This window comes from Enhydra lutris, unplaced genomic scaffold (assembly GCF_002288905.1).
Source record: "Enhydra lutris kenyoni isolate GAN:26980312 unplaced genomic scaffold, ASM228890v2 scaffoldscaffold25, whole genome shotgun sequence".
NCBI classification, from domain to species: domain Eukaryota; kingdom Metazoa; phylum Chordata; class Mammalia; order Carnivora; family Mustelidae; genus Enhydra; species Enhydra lutris.
The window spans coordinates 18,165,318-18,180,714 of record NW_019154109.1 but is presented as its reverse complement, the minus strand read 5'-3'; the positions used below and the strand labels follow the sequence as shown (position 1 = coordinate 18,180,714).

General features: G+C 39.2%; 1 protein-coding gene across 1 annotated transcript in view; it reads left to right on the top strand.

Annotated features, from left to right (window-relative positions):
• The window catches only part of LOC111151119 (usherin), a 680,307-nt gene that overhangs the window by 325,406 nt on the left and 339,504 nt on the right, over positions 1-15,397 (top strand). The gene's annotated exons all lie outside the window — the stretch shown is intronic.

The window sequence follows — 15,397 nt, the reverse complement described above, 5'->3', positions numbered from 1 at the left end:
TATTCTCTATTAAGCATTGTTATAAATCATTTACATCTAAATGTAACATTCATGTATATTTCTGCTATGTTAGGTGGAGCCAGGCAATTCTGGATTCCAATATATTGTCTTGCATCAGTATCATTATACCATATCAACTCGTGAAAATATGGTTAATGTGTGACCATATCTGTCTATCCCTCTATCTCTCTTACTACTCAAATGAAGTTTTGTTATTTTCTCTCCTCAAGGCCAATGACAATATCTTACTCTAATTTGTTTTGTTTCATTTTCAGTTTTCCTTTGGTTTTTATTTGTTTTGAGCAGTCTTTGAGAGGGAATGGAGAGATTGTTGGTTTAAGGTTATACAAAAAGACAAAAAAGATCCAGCTCTCCTGTTCTATCACCTGTAAAGTATACCAATTTTCACTTTCCTCTCCTGAATCCATGTTATAAAGACATTTTCCATCTAACAAACATACAGAGTCTTGGAGCAACTGGGTGGCTCAGTTGGTTAAGCATCAGTCTTGATTTTGGCTCAGGTCATGATCTCATGGTCATGGGGTGGAACCAGCTCTGTGCTCAGTGTGGAGTCTGCTTGTCCCTCTCTGTCTGCTCCTCCCCTGTCTCCACACTCTCTTGCTCTCTCAAATAAATAAATAAAATCTTTAAAAGAGAAAAAAGAAACATACAGTGCCCCAAAGTATAAATTTGATACAGTGAGCTGCCATTGATTACACCCTGAAGTGGATATATATTAAGGGATGATGGATGGATGGATAGATGGATGGATGGATGGATGGATGGATGGATGGATGGATGGACATAGATATATTTATGTCAGATTTTCCCAGACCTCATGTATCTGTATATATAATAAGTCTCATTAGTTCTAATATTCATATTTTACTTGCTCATCACCCTCACGAGCTAGTGATCTCTGACTTCTGCAAACTAATAATCCTCGTGCATTTCTGGGGAATCATGCGGGTTTTCTCACATGTACTTAGGATCAAGCCTGACACCAATTAGCCAAGTGTCACAGTAACTCATATCCATGGCCTTGCTCTGGTTAAACATCCTCTTCTCTGAGCATCAGAAGCAAATGTTCCCAAATCTTAACCAGCTTATAACACAAACATCTCATGAGCTGTCCTGAAATTCACAGATATATCTGAATCCAGAGTACACCCAAATTTGTTCCTTCCTTCCATGACTGCCAAACTTTCTCCTTGAGCCAGGAATGCTAGTTTCCAGTTCTTTCTAATATACACCCAGAGAGATCTACATATACCTTACACTCAAGATGAGGTCCTCTTTTTATGAAGGACCACAGATGTTATATTAGAGTAAAAGGGTGAATGATGGGAGGGGAATTTTTATTTGTATTTTAAGGAATTGACTCACATGATTGTGGGGGTTGGCAAATCTAAAATCTGAAATCTGTAGGTCTGCTCAGCAAGTAGGAAATCCAAGCTGCAGTCTTGAGTCCAAAATCTGCAGGCACACCAGCAGGCTAGAAACAGAATTTCTGTGATTTAGTCTTAAGGTAGAATTTCTTCTTACACGGGACACATCATCGGACTTTGCTATTAGGGCCTTCAACAGATTGGATGAGGCCTACCCCATGATGGAGAGTAATCTTCTTTACTTAAAGTCAACAGATTATTAAGTATTAATCACAGCAACACCTAGACGAGTGTTTGTCCAAACAAGTGGACTCCACAGCCCAGTGAGGTTGATACATAATTTAACCATCACAGACCTATTACTTTATTTAAAATCATCAGTAAGATATTATTTCAGAAATAAAAAGTTAGACACTGTCATAGTGTGAACACTTATAATACAAGTGTTTTTCCTGGAGGAATGTCAACAGACCTTTCTTTGAAAATTACTGTTTTAAGAGAGAAAAGCCTGTCATTTTACGGAAATGTCTCCAGGATAGATAATTCAGTAAGTCTTAAAATGGGCCAGAATACTTCTAGCTGTGACACTGAGGACTTCTTCAGCTTCTATAAACACAGTGGTTGCTTATGATGCATTGCATTTTCACAGGTTGATGTAAAAGCATACTTTTAATAGGATATTTATTTATACCCTAACATTACAATTTAAGTTGAGGATCCATTGTGTTCATTTTACACATTCTCTTCTTATATGCAGGAACAATTTTCTCAGCATATCATTGTCACACATAGCATATCTGAGCATGTCATATCACACAGTGTCCAATATAGGGCTAAGTGAGAAAAGCATTAAATTAATATTTAAGAACTGGTAATGGGTCTTCAATGAAAACCATTCTCATGTGATCCTTTACTAAGCTAGCGGTGCAGGGTGTCAACTGGGTGGAGTCCCCTTTAAATAATGGTCTGGCCACGGGCAACTCCAGCCTCAAGGCTGCGCTCCTTTCGGAGTGAATTCAGGTGGTTTCTGATCCCCATATAGGGTCTTACACAGCTGATCTCTTTGAGCTGGAATTTTGTTATCTGTACATTGGGAATAACAGTACTTGTTTCAGAGTTATTTTGCAACTTAAAATAAACGAGAGAGTATAAAACATATTTAACAGGGCCTGTCAAATACTATGTAGTCAACGTTATAGCTATTGTTGTTACTGAACTAACAGCATCTTACCTTCAATATCATTTTTTGGGGGAGTGCGGATTCATAAATTTATTCTTTTCATGCTACAGATAACTAGACACATCATTATTCTCATTATGTCTCATTAACCTCTGTTGTTTAACAGTTATGTCACATGAGTAGAGTATTGTCTTGCAGTATATTAACTGATTCCTAAGATTATTAAAGAATATGAGAATAGCAAATGTCCACCTAAGTCTGAGAGGAAATTCCCTAGTTTTGCAAGAAATATTTAGCTATGTTGTACAACTCAAATCTCTTTAGAAAAGATTCCTAGAAGTGTATCTCAATTTTCTCCTCTTTGGTTTGTGAGTGGAAAGCATTTATGAAAACTGGAAGCCTGTGACTGACTCCTTAATTCTGTATCTCTTATCCAGAGGCAAGGTGGAGTAGGTGGGAATTTAGTGTGTGTGTGTGTGTGTGTGTGTGTGTGTTTAAGGGGAGAAAGAAAGGGAGAGAGAGAGAAACAGAGAGAGAAAGAGAGAAAAGAGAGCACTGCTCTAGGGTTATATTATAAAAGTAACCAAGAGAAACAACCCTGGGCTCAATATACTATACTGCATTACAAATTAGGTATTAGAGATGCTCAGAAAGCCAGACTGGAAGACAGCTGGATAAGAATGCTGTCAGCCTAAGGAGTTTTGCATGGAAGCCTTTTGTTCTAACCAGCCAAAGAAGAAAAGAGGAAAATGAGGAAGCATCATCCCTCATTATCACAACTGACAGTAATGATTCCTTTTTTTTTTCTCCAAACTAGTGACTGACAACTCCCAGCAGGCTGGGCTCCCCCACCATGTGCTGCTATCGTGATGGAAGGACCAGGTTTTCCTTACCACCAGTTTTCTTATCACAATGAAGTTTTTACTATTCAACCATCAGGAGGGTCCAAAGTGTTAGAAGTCATAGGGGATGCCTATAAGAAGATGCATCCTTGTTCTCAAAGAACTTATACCATGAATCCTTAGACAACTCATCTGAGGATGCTCACAAGGGAGACTTGTTAGGAAGGCAGTTAAATAGAGTACGCATAATGCCCACATGAAGGAGTCAGGTGATGCTCCATGTCTAATACAAACTTTGGACAAGGTTTTGATGAAAGGGAGAGCTATGGATTTCTCTGATGCGGTGGAGAATATTATAAACACAAATAGAAAATTTGTTGAGTAATGTTGTTTGGGTACGGTTTTAATTATGAGGACTTACCAGGGCAGAGAGATTCTAGTTCTGCAAATTAGTTTGAAAGCACAGGATGGGATGTTAGTGGTGGTTTATTGCTCACCTGGCCCAAGAGAAGTGTGTTGCAAATTTCGGCTTCTGTGAAGAGCAAAGAGCAATGATGTCCAGGCTGAAGAAAGCCTCCGTTTTTATTAATTATAAGGTCAGAATCTGATTTTCTGGAATCAAAAGTCTGAAGAAGCAATCGTGAAGCAAGGGCTACACAGTGGCAGAGATGAATGCAACCTGACATTCCACGTGCATTGTGGCATAGCTCATTGCTTTCCAGGCATCTGTGGAAAACACACCACCTCTCAGGTCTGCCGCCTAAGACGTGTTCTCACTGAACCATAACCGAGCAGTGCTTCTCAGGTTGGAATACCAAATGACAGAAGGAGATGTGGTCAGGAGTTGCCTAGACTGTTCCAACATTTTTTAAACATCCCAGTGATGATTTGTGGGAAGGATGCATAGACAGGAGAAAAGAAAATCAGGAAGAAGCTGTGTTTTTCATTTACAAAATGATAGTGGGAGGTTGTCAGAAAAGCAACTAGATAACATACATTAGAGACTGAAGAAGCAACAACTGCGTTTTAATTTTCTAATGGGAGAAACCAATAAGGTATAAATTCCTCAGTTTACACCAGGAGTTAAAAGAAATCATTGCCTACTTATTGGTTCATTTTGTAAATTGAGATCAATGAAATTCTCTGAACAACAGCATGATATCAATCGTAAAATAGCATATAATTCATGGCCGGTATTGTAAATTATACTTTGCTTGACAGTAATCGGTGAGGTTTCCATGCGCTGGGATGCATTTCCGTGTAACACGTCTTAGGATGATGTCTGTGGATCCATTTCTAATGCATATTAGAGTGATCTGTTTTTCCCTGTCTACAACTCCCTGTGTTTGATCTTATGTAAATAATGCAATCAAGCAAATGGAAAACAAGATGTTGTTGCTAAGGGGCTCTGACAAACAGCGGCCTTATGTTTTCAGGGTTCCCCCACCCTCCATTTCCTCAACTCGGATTTGTGTACATACCTGCAATTCTTTGAATCCATTGATCCATTGCATTCCCCTTGAAGGGCCTAATCGCGTCTGTAGAGACGGATTACCGAATCAGTTGTGGTTATGCAGGGAGGAGAAAGTTATCATTACAGTCCTCTTTGCTTTACATTATAAATTGGTGGCTTTGTTTATGCTCATCCCCAAAGAATACCTTAGACCTGTCTCCCCTGTAACCCTCCTTTTCACTTTTTAAAATTGACTCTTTAAGAAAAACCCTCATTCCATTTGTTCCTTTTCAGACACTTGCTCTTTTTCCCCCCACCTGAAGCTGCCGCCTCTTTTCTTCTGTAATTTTTCCCCCTTTTGCTCACATCTCTTCTTGTTTCACCAAGGAGTTCCCAATCGGGCCACCTGTGCAGCTTCCTCTCCCATGTATCATGTTAGATATTATCCCTTTCTTTTTTTCATGCCTCATTATTCAAAGGACACGAGTGACACTTCATCTTCTTATGGAAATACATTGAGAATAATCCACTTCGGGGTGGACAGTATAGGCATAAAAATGACTTGGAAGTCAAAAAAGCTATTTAATCAGTCTGGCTTTCTTTGCACTGTTGAGTTTATAGTTTTTAAGTTCTCAGAATCAAAAGAAAATCCTCAATTCCTATTGTAGCAAAGGCACAGCGATCAGATCAGATTTCCCAAACTAGAAGCGTGGCCCACCAAATTTGTGTCTGTGTGCGTGCGTGAATTATCTTAAGGAAAACAATTGAAAAAATTTTTAATTCTGCATTGGCTTGAAAAATCTTGGCTGTATAGTCATCATAAGCATCAATGTTTATGCACTATGTGTGGAACATTTACAGATCTTTCCATAAGACATCTACCTGTATCTCTGTTTCTATGTAACTGTTTAATATCTTTACTTCCGTAGCTACACTTGATAACTGACTTCCCTCCCATAAAATTTTGTAGTAAGAGAATCACAGTCATTCTCAGGGGTCCCACTCCTGTCCTCTGATAGTGTGAAAGCTTCCAGAATCTTACATAGTTTCTTGACATTTGGAGTGTGGCCATCTATGATACTTTCCTTCTCTTTACAAAAAGATCACTGTTGAGATATCTCACCCAGATCCAGGAGATCCCTTCATTGCTTCTGAATCACACTGGGAAACTGAAATCCTTGCACTGTTTTCTGTGTATATACACCAAGGTCATTTCTTTAGCTGGGATCTGTCACCCCCCTGGGACTCTATCTTGGAAACAGGGCAGGAGGCCCCTCCTGGTACATGTCTTCCATCCTTATTCCATCATTCTGGGAAATCTGAGGTGGTGGAGGCAAGGGAATATGCATTTCTTGGTTTTCCCAACATTATATGTAAACCCTGAGTAGTCTCTCTTCCCCTCAGTGACTCTGTTCAGGAAGTTTCTCTTGCTCTTTCTGCTCCCTAACCAACCAACCACATTCTGTTTTATAGATAGTACCTATTTTTATAAACTCTGGATTTATAATTTAATTGAGGGAAATTTAGATGAGAATCTAAATGAGGGAAAAATGGGGGTCAGGGAAGGGCAGAAGGAAACAAAATAGATTAATATAACAGCCATATTGATCTCAGCACCTGTGGCACTGATATCAAGAATTGTAGGGGTTCAGAGGACAGAGCTATAGCTAAGGGCTCCAACTTTAGACCCCACTCAATTCATGTAGAGAACTGACCAAAACATGGGAGGAAGAAAAGGAATGATGAGTATAATGAAGAAAGAAATAAGAGAACAAGACAGTTATTACTGAGGAGTGCCAAGGGTCTGGTTGAAATTGGAAAACCTAAAATTCTGGTAGACTCTTTCAATATGTTCAGCAGTATTTCCCATTCACATCTCAGAGGTGTGGGAAGCATTAGAGAAATGAGATGGTGAGATTTATCCAGAGCTAGAAATTGGGAGAGCATATACTGAAGTCGACTGGGGAGGTGATCGTCTCTAGGGAGCTGGAGAGCACGGCTCTGAAGGGGGTGGTCAAAGACCGTATCACAGAAAATGCAAATATTGCAAATAGTTAGAAAAGGAGAAGCTGCTTAGAGACTAGACATTGTATGGTAACAAAGGAGAGACTGCATCGATGTGACAAGAGGAAGAGGTGGAAGACTATCCGTTTGTCGTCGGAGAGGTTAGGTTTTAGATTAAGAATCTTGGAAATAGTTCCAAAGATGATCAAGTAGTGGGTATAACTGTGCTGAATGTCGAACAGATGAAGTAGAGGTGAAGGACATTACATTTGAGGAAGTTAAAGTGAAGCCAGATTCAGAGATGAGTCATTATTGAGGATGTTGGGGTTGCCAAAAAGGAATTATAATTGAAAAGAAAACTGAGCCAATGCTGAAGTCATTGAGGAAAGGAGAAGTATGACATAGAAGGTATAAGAGGGCATGTATCAACTAGGTCCACAGTTTGTTAAATAATGATATTGGTAAATTATGGCTGTCCTGTCTCCATCTATACATGTCTATATGTATATATTATAAAATTTGAAAAGGATATGTAACCAAAAAATAAATAAGATTTACATTTTCTTTATGCCCTCACTCTGAGAAAAACACTGTTGATATTGTGGTATATCTCTAGTCCATGTTTCTTATGAAGGACTCATGTTTGAAAATAATGGTCTGGCATTCAGGCAAACACAGCTTTGCCTTTTTCTTTTCTTTTCTTTTTCTTTTTTTTTTTTTTTTCCAATAGTGATTCTCTTTCATCTCACAATTACAGACCCTTCATTGACCTAACAAATAATTAAATTCTTAGAGATTTTTAGATGTTATTCTATTTCTGAGAAAAAGTTGGCAGTCTGGGTAAGGGACATAGAGGTCTCCCTCTGGTCTTACCCATTCATGGGCAAACTATGCTAGGTAGACATTATATCAGTCCTGGGGATATTGTAGAATACATGAAAGAAAAAAAGAAATCTGTCTCCACTCAAGGAGTTTACATCCCCCCGGGAGGGATATAAAGTCAAGAAATAAATAACGTGGCAATTTCTGACATGTTTTGGTAATTAGAGTAAGTAACTAAACACGGCAATATGACAGTGAGTGTCTAGGGATGGTGGTAGGCACACTGTTGGATTATCAAGAGAGAACACCCAGAGGAGGATGAACTTGAAGAATGAAAAAAATTCAGCCAAGTATAAAGAAAGAGAAAACAGATTTCAGCTAGAAGGAATCATATCTGCAAAGGCCTGGAGGTGTGACATTGTAGAGTTAAAGGAACAGAAATATGTCTAGTGTATAGAAGGAATGAGGAGAAGAGGCAGGTGTTAAGTCAGCTAGTATTTCATTGACCATTATTAGATTTCATTCTAAAAGAAATAGAGGGCCCACAGCAGTATTATTCTGGGGAATCAAAAGATCACTCTTCACTAATGATCTTGGTCCTTTCTTCACTGAGAAAATTGAAGCAGTTATAAGATAAATCCCATATACTCCCATGACCCTCCACCCACCAACCAGCCTTCAAACCCATGTTGTCTGCCTTCTCTCTCATAACTAAAAAGTATCTGTCCTTGCTCTAAGTCCAAATCCTCCTCTTTCGTACTAGATTCCATTTTTTCATGTAATTAAGGCAAAGCTCCAATAATTCTCTCCTCTTTTATCCATTACTAATTTTTCCTTCTCTGTTGGGTCATTCCCATCAATATATAAGATAATTTTTATCTCATTGAAATTATCTTTTTAAAATCCCTGGACTCGGGGCGCCTGGGTGGCTCAGTGGGTTAAAGCCTCTGCCTTCGGCTTGGGTTATGATCCTAGGGTCCTGGGATTGAGCCCCGCATCGGGCTCTCTTCTTGGCCAGGAGGCTGCTTCCCTTCAGCTCTCTCTGCCTGTCTTTCTGCCTACTTGTGATCTCTGTCTCTCAAATAAATAAATAAAATCTTTAAAAAAATAAAAATAAAATAAAAAATGAAATCCCTGGACTCTACTTACCTTCTCTCTGTTGTCTCTCTTTCCTACTTTACAATAAAATTTCTTGAAGAAGTTTTTTTTATATTCACTATCTCTGATTCTTATATATATTATTCTTATACAGATATATATATGAATATATATATGTATTATATATATGTATATATATTCACTATCTCTCAAACTCACTTTGAGTTTGAGAGTTTCACAAACTCACTTGAGTCAGGCTTTGACACCCATAACTTCACTGAAACTTTATTGCACAAATACAATGACTGCTGTATTGTTAAACACTGGTCAGTCTGTAGTCCTCATCTTGTTTGACTTATCACCTTTACAACATTTGATTTATTTGACTTCCAGATACTATAATCTTGTTTTTCTCATACCTTACTGGTTGCTCTTTGTTTTGTTTTGATTTGATTTGGTTTCTTTAGTTGATTTGTGCTTTACTCCCAGAAAAAGGAAAATCTACCAAAACATTTGAATCCCTTTACCTTTTCTCTTTTCTATCTGCATTTGCTCTATTAGTGTTCCATCCACTTTAAATATAACCTATATGATGATATCTCAAATTATATCCCAGTCCAGTACTTTTTCCTGAAATTCAAAATTAATATTCAAATTTCATAATTGACATCTCCATTTGTTTGTCTAGTTAATGTCTCAAAAATGAATTCTTTATCTTCCTCTTCAGTACTTGTTTTTTTCTGTGATCTTTTTCAACCAAATTAATGGTTACTTCATTTTTGCCTTTGCTTAGGCCAAACCTTGGAGTCAGCTTTGATTCCTTTCTCTCTCTCCCATACTCTATCTACAGTGCACTGAGGAATCCTATAGTTTTGCCTTTAAAACATACCCAGAGATCCTTTTGAGTAATTTCAGCAAAATGGCAGAATAGGGACTTCTTGGTTTGATCTACTAATCCCCCAACAACCAGACCCTTGCCCAGCAACATCAATTTGAACAACTATTCACACATAAAATTATCTTCACAAGAGCCAAGATTTCCAAATAAGGGATTATAACACTTGGATAAAGCACGGAAATAAGAAAAGATACATTAAGGAGAGTAGGAAAGATCAATCCACAGTACTTGCATTTATCCCTACCCCAAATCCAGGCAGCCCAGCACAGACCAAGACTCTCCCCATGGGAGATGGAGAATAAAGTGAGCACCTAATTCACTACCCCAGAGCTGGCCTGTAGAGCACTAGACTGAGTCCAAGGCTGACTCCCTGTATGGAGCCATCATACTACTTGATTTCAGAATATATTACAAAGCTATGGTATTCAAAACAGGATGTTATTGGCAAAAATACAGACATAATATATCAATGGAACAGAATACAGAGCCCAGAAATAAACCATGCATATATGGCCAACTAATGTACAAAAGGGAGCCCAGGATATACAATGAAAAAGGACTATGTCTTCAATGCATGGTGTTGGGAAAACTGGACAGCCGTATTCAAAAGAATGGAACTGGACCACCATCTTACCCCATTCACAAAAATTAACTCAGTGCACTCAAGACTTGAATGCAAGACCTGAAACTATAACTCCTAGAAGAAGTCATAAGTACTAAGCTCCAAGACAGAGGTCTTGGTGATGATTTTTTGGATCTAACACCAAAAGCAAAGACAACAAAGCAAAAATCAGTAAGTGAAACTACGTCAAACTCAACAGCTCTGCACAGAGAAAAATCAAATCGAAAATGCAACCTACTGAATGAGAGAAAGTACTTGCAAATAATATGTCTGATAAGGAGCTAATATCCAAATTGTATAAAGAACTCATGCTACTCAATAACAAAACAAACAAATAAAAAAAGCCAGTCCAATTAAAAAGTGGACAGAAGATCTCAGTAGGTATTTTTCGAATAGAGACATATAGATGGCTAATAGGTACATGAAAATATCCTCAACATGACTAATCATCAGGAAAATGCAAATCTAAGGGATTTGCAAAGACCCTCACATCTGTTAGAACAGCTGTCATCAAAAAGGCCAAAAATAACAAGTGTTGGTAAGGACGTGGAGAAAAAGGAACTCCTGTATGTTGTAGCTAAGAATGTAAACTGAATGCAGCCACTATGGAAAACAGCTTGGAGCTTCCTCAAAAAATTAGAACTAGGGGCACCTGGGTGGCTCAGTGGATTAAAACCTCTGCATTCGGCTCAGGTAATGGTCCCAGGATCCTGGGATCAAGACCCACGTCAGGCTTTCTGCTCAGCAGGGAGCCTGCTTCCTCCTATCTATCTGCCTGTCTCTCTGCCTTCTTGTGATCTCTGTCTGCCAAATAAATAAATAAAATCTTAAAAAAAAATTAAAACTAGAACTAAAATATGACCCAGCAATCCCACTTCTGGGTATTTACCCAAAGGAAATGAAAACACTAACTCAAAAAGATGTAAGTGCACTCATGTTCACTGCAGTATTATATATAATAGCCAAGACATGGAACCAACTTAAGTATCCACTGAGGGATGAAGAATAGAGAAAATGTGGGATGTATGCACAATGGAAGATTATAATATAATGAAATCTTGTCACTTGCAACAACATGGATGGACCTGGAGGATATTACACTAAGTATAAGAAGTCATATAGAGAAAGACAATTACCATATTACCTCACTTGTATGTTGAATTTAAGCATAAAACGAACTTAAAGATTCAAATACACACTGCACACACACATGTACACACACATACACACCCAAACAGGAATGATATTCGGCCATGTAAGGAGGAATTCCTGCCCTTTGAGACAATATGGATAGGTCTGCTAGGTGAAATAACTGAGACACAAAAAGACAGACACTACATGTTTTCACTTATGTGTGGAATATAAAAGCCTAAGTCATAGAACTAGGGAGCAGCATCACGGTTGCCAAGGGATTGAGGCCAGACGACCTCTCCCTGGGGAGAGGAATAGGGAGGTGTCGGTCCAAGAGTACAGACTTCAGCTCTAAGGTGATAAATTCAGGTGATCTAAGGTGTAGCATGGTCAACACAGTTAACAATACTGTGTTTATGCATGAAAGTCATTGAGAGTGAATCCTGAACGTTCTCACCACAAAAAAAAAAAAAAGGTAATTATAAGAAGGGTATAGAAATGCTAACTAAACTTATTGTGGTAATCATTTTACAACATACATGATATCAAATAATCACAATGTACATCTTAATCTTATATATGTTATACATTAATACCTTATAAATCTGGGGGGGGGGGGACCGTATTCAGAAACTGACCATTTCTCACTTATGACAAGCCTCCACTTACTTGATTACCACAGTAGCCTCTTAAGTGAGATTTATGCTTATGCTCATGCTCGTTGTAGTCTACACGCCCAGCAGCCAGGGCGATAGTCATGATATCCATCTGATCATGCAACAGTTCTGTTCAAAGTCCTCCCGCGCGTTCCTCACAGCATCTCAGATTAAAAGCCCAAATCTGTGCAAAGCCCTACAAGGCTCACATGATCCAGTCCCTCATGAAATCTCTGATGTCATCTCTTCTTTCTGCCTTACTTGCTTGGCTCCAGCCACACTGGCCTCCTTGCTAGCCATACCATGCATGTTCCTCCTTCCAAGACTGCTCTGTTACCTCTCCTGGAATGGCCCTGCCGTAGAATCCCAGATTTACTCTCACCCGTTCCAGGTCTTTGCTCAATATGTCACTTTCCTGCCAAAGACTCCACTGACTCTTGCCTTTTAAAATTACCCAGCACAGGGCGCCTGGGCGGCTCAGTGGGTTAAAGCCTCTGCCTTCGGCTCAGGTCATGGTCCCAGGGTTCTGGGATCGAGCCCCACATCGGGCTCTCTGCTCAGCAGGGAGCCTGCTTCCCTCTCTCTTTCTGCCTGCTTCTCTGCCTACTTGTGATCTCTGTCTGTCAAATAAATAAACTCTTTAAAAAAATAAACAAATAAATAAAATAAAATTACCCAGCACTCCTGATTCTTCTTGCTCTATTCTATGTTTTCTGTAGCATTTTTCAATCATACACCTCTAACATCCTTAAACCCTGTTGGATGTTTTAGTTAAAACCATGCTGTCTCCTGTCTTCCTCACCTGTAACACCTTAGATGGTCTTCTTCATCCTGGTCTCCCCCACTCCCCAGCTGGCATAGACATACAAGTTTCCCAATCCATGGAGGAGGATACTTTGTCACAGGAGAAACTGGATATCGATGGTAGCCCTGGAACTAATTGCTACAGATGGCTATTGCTCATCTGATGCAGATATCCCTGGTGAGTTCGAGTCAGGTGATCAAGGTCACTTTCAAAGTATGGAGATAGAGTGGGAAAGGGAGTGGGGTATTCTGTACTAAGGAGATACTACAAGGTGATGATAGATAATGATGCAGTCTGACCTCACCAGCCTGAGGATGGTAACTAAGTATTAACTAAGATAACTAAGAATTATCTAATGATTTTTAGATGTGCAAGGCAGTCCCAGCAAACACAGACAAGCAATCACCAGGCCACATTCGAATGGTATGACTTCCTCACCACCTACAAACTGGGTAGCCAAACCCCTACCTCAAAAAGCTAGAACGTAAGGAAGCAAGAAAAACTGCCCCACCGCAGAGTCCGTTGGCCAAAGAACACTGTAGCACCCAGTCTCATTTGCAGCTGACCAAGACTATCTGAAGTGGCCAAGAGAGAGGCTCATGCAAAATATTCCAAAGTCACTTGGAATCCACCCCATGGAATACAATTTCGGCAGAGGCATATTCTTTTAGAAAACTTAGAGATACTCTGATGTTCACATACTACAGCGTTCTCCTAATTGTACTGACTTACCCATTAGGGATTCCTGCTTTACTCTGGGTTCTGTGTCCTCTTTGATTTTGCTTCTGAAACCAGACTTAGGAACAAAAATCCCTAGCTTTCCCTGCCTTGGGAATGCAAGGAATTCAGACAGATAACAGAGAGGAGAAGCTGCCAGGTCACCAAGTTCCTGCGAATCAAAAGGAGAAAGTGAAGAGAAGAAGGGAACAGAAGATAATGTGTTAGTGTGTTAATCTATTATAATTTTGGCCAGAATTGGACCTGCTAGTAGGAGCTGTTCTTTGCTTGAAATTTTCCTACAGCAAATAGTAGTTTCCACTCACTGTAGCATATGAGACCACTGTTCTCACGATTTTTAATTTAGCAAGTTTCAAAGAACGTTGGTCCAAATGAAGGTCTGCCAGTTCTGTCTGACTTGCGCACACACGGTTCAGCTGTTCCTGTCATGTCTCCGGCAGTCCTGGGCAATGCCAATGCTGCCCCCCTTCACCCCCAGCTTCAACGTGTCCTTGTAACACATCTGAGCACATTGCTGGAGGGTGCCCACCTCAGCCCGTACTACTGAATACCAGTAGGATAAAATTTTAACAATAACAAAGCTGAATCCAAAGCATTAGGAGTCTCTTCTTGATGACCAACCACTCTTTTGGTCTAGAATAACTATATTTAGCATAAAATTATTTGCCGTTTTTCTGATGATCTACATGTTTAACCAACTGACTATACTTTGCATGAATATCAAAGTGTTCTTTTCTAATTTAGTTCTGCTATCAGTGTAATACAAAATCTATTTCTCTAAATTAGGTTGTATTTTATTAGTCTTTTAAATATGGAATTGTAATGGTTCAACGTTAATGAGATTTAAAAATATGTGTCACTTAAATTGTGACCAACTTATTTCAAAAATATTCCAGAAAATAAGAATTTCTTCCAGTAGTATAAAAGTATGCATGATCTTAAATCTTGGTAAAGTTGACTGCACTTGGTTAGATTCATCAATAAAATAATTATTGAGTACCTTTGTAAGTGAAGTGCTCAGGGTATTTCAGAACTGAATTGGTAAATCACAGATTGGTTCATTCTAATACAAGGAAAGGTGATATCCATTATAAAGGCAGACAGGTAGAACGTACTGGGGAGGTTCATGGGAGGGGGAGAGATCATTACTGGAGGAGTATTATCCCACTCCCTCAGTCATTGGTCAAACCCAGCTCAATTGAACCTTGATCATCTCACTCATTAGTTCCTTTTTCATTTGTTCAAACACATATTCAGAACCTACAATGTACCAGGCACTGTGCTAGATACTGAGGATGAAAAATGAATCCTTCCCTCACCATGTTCAGTTAAAAGGATCAGATAGTCACGTAAACAAATGATTATGACAGGGTTATAATGCCTTGCACAGGGCGAGAGCAAATTGTGGGAGCCAAATCCAAGGAGAGGATAATAGCTCCACCTTGTGCCAGGGGTCATGGCAGGATGTGTTAGGAGAAAGAAAGGGGCTTTTGCACTGAGCTGGACAACTTGAAGGTCAAACAACAGTTGGTCAGGGGAACAGGAAAAAGGAGTTAGGCGTTGTTACAAGTTACGTATTTGCATTTCAAAAGCAACTCCTCGTGTCTTCAAATATGCCTTAAAAATCATTTAAATGTCTCATTTTTTTTTCATTTTATTTTATTTCTTTTCAGTGTTCCAGAATTCATTGTTTATGCACCACACCCAGTGCTCCATGCAATACGTGCCCTCCACTATACCCACCACCAGCCTCCCTCAAC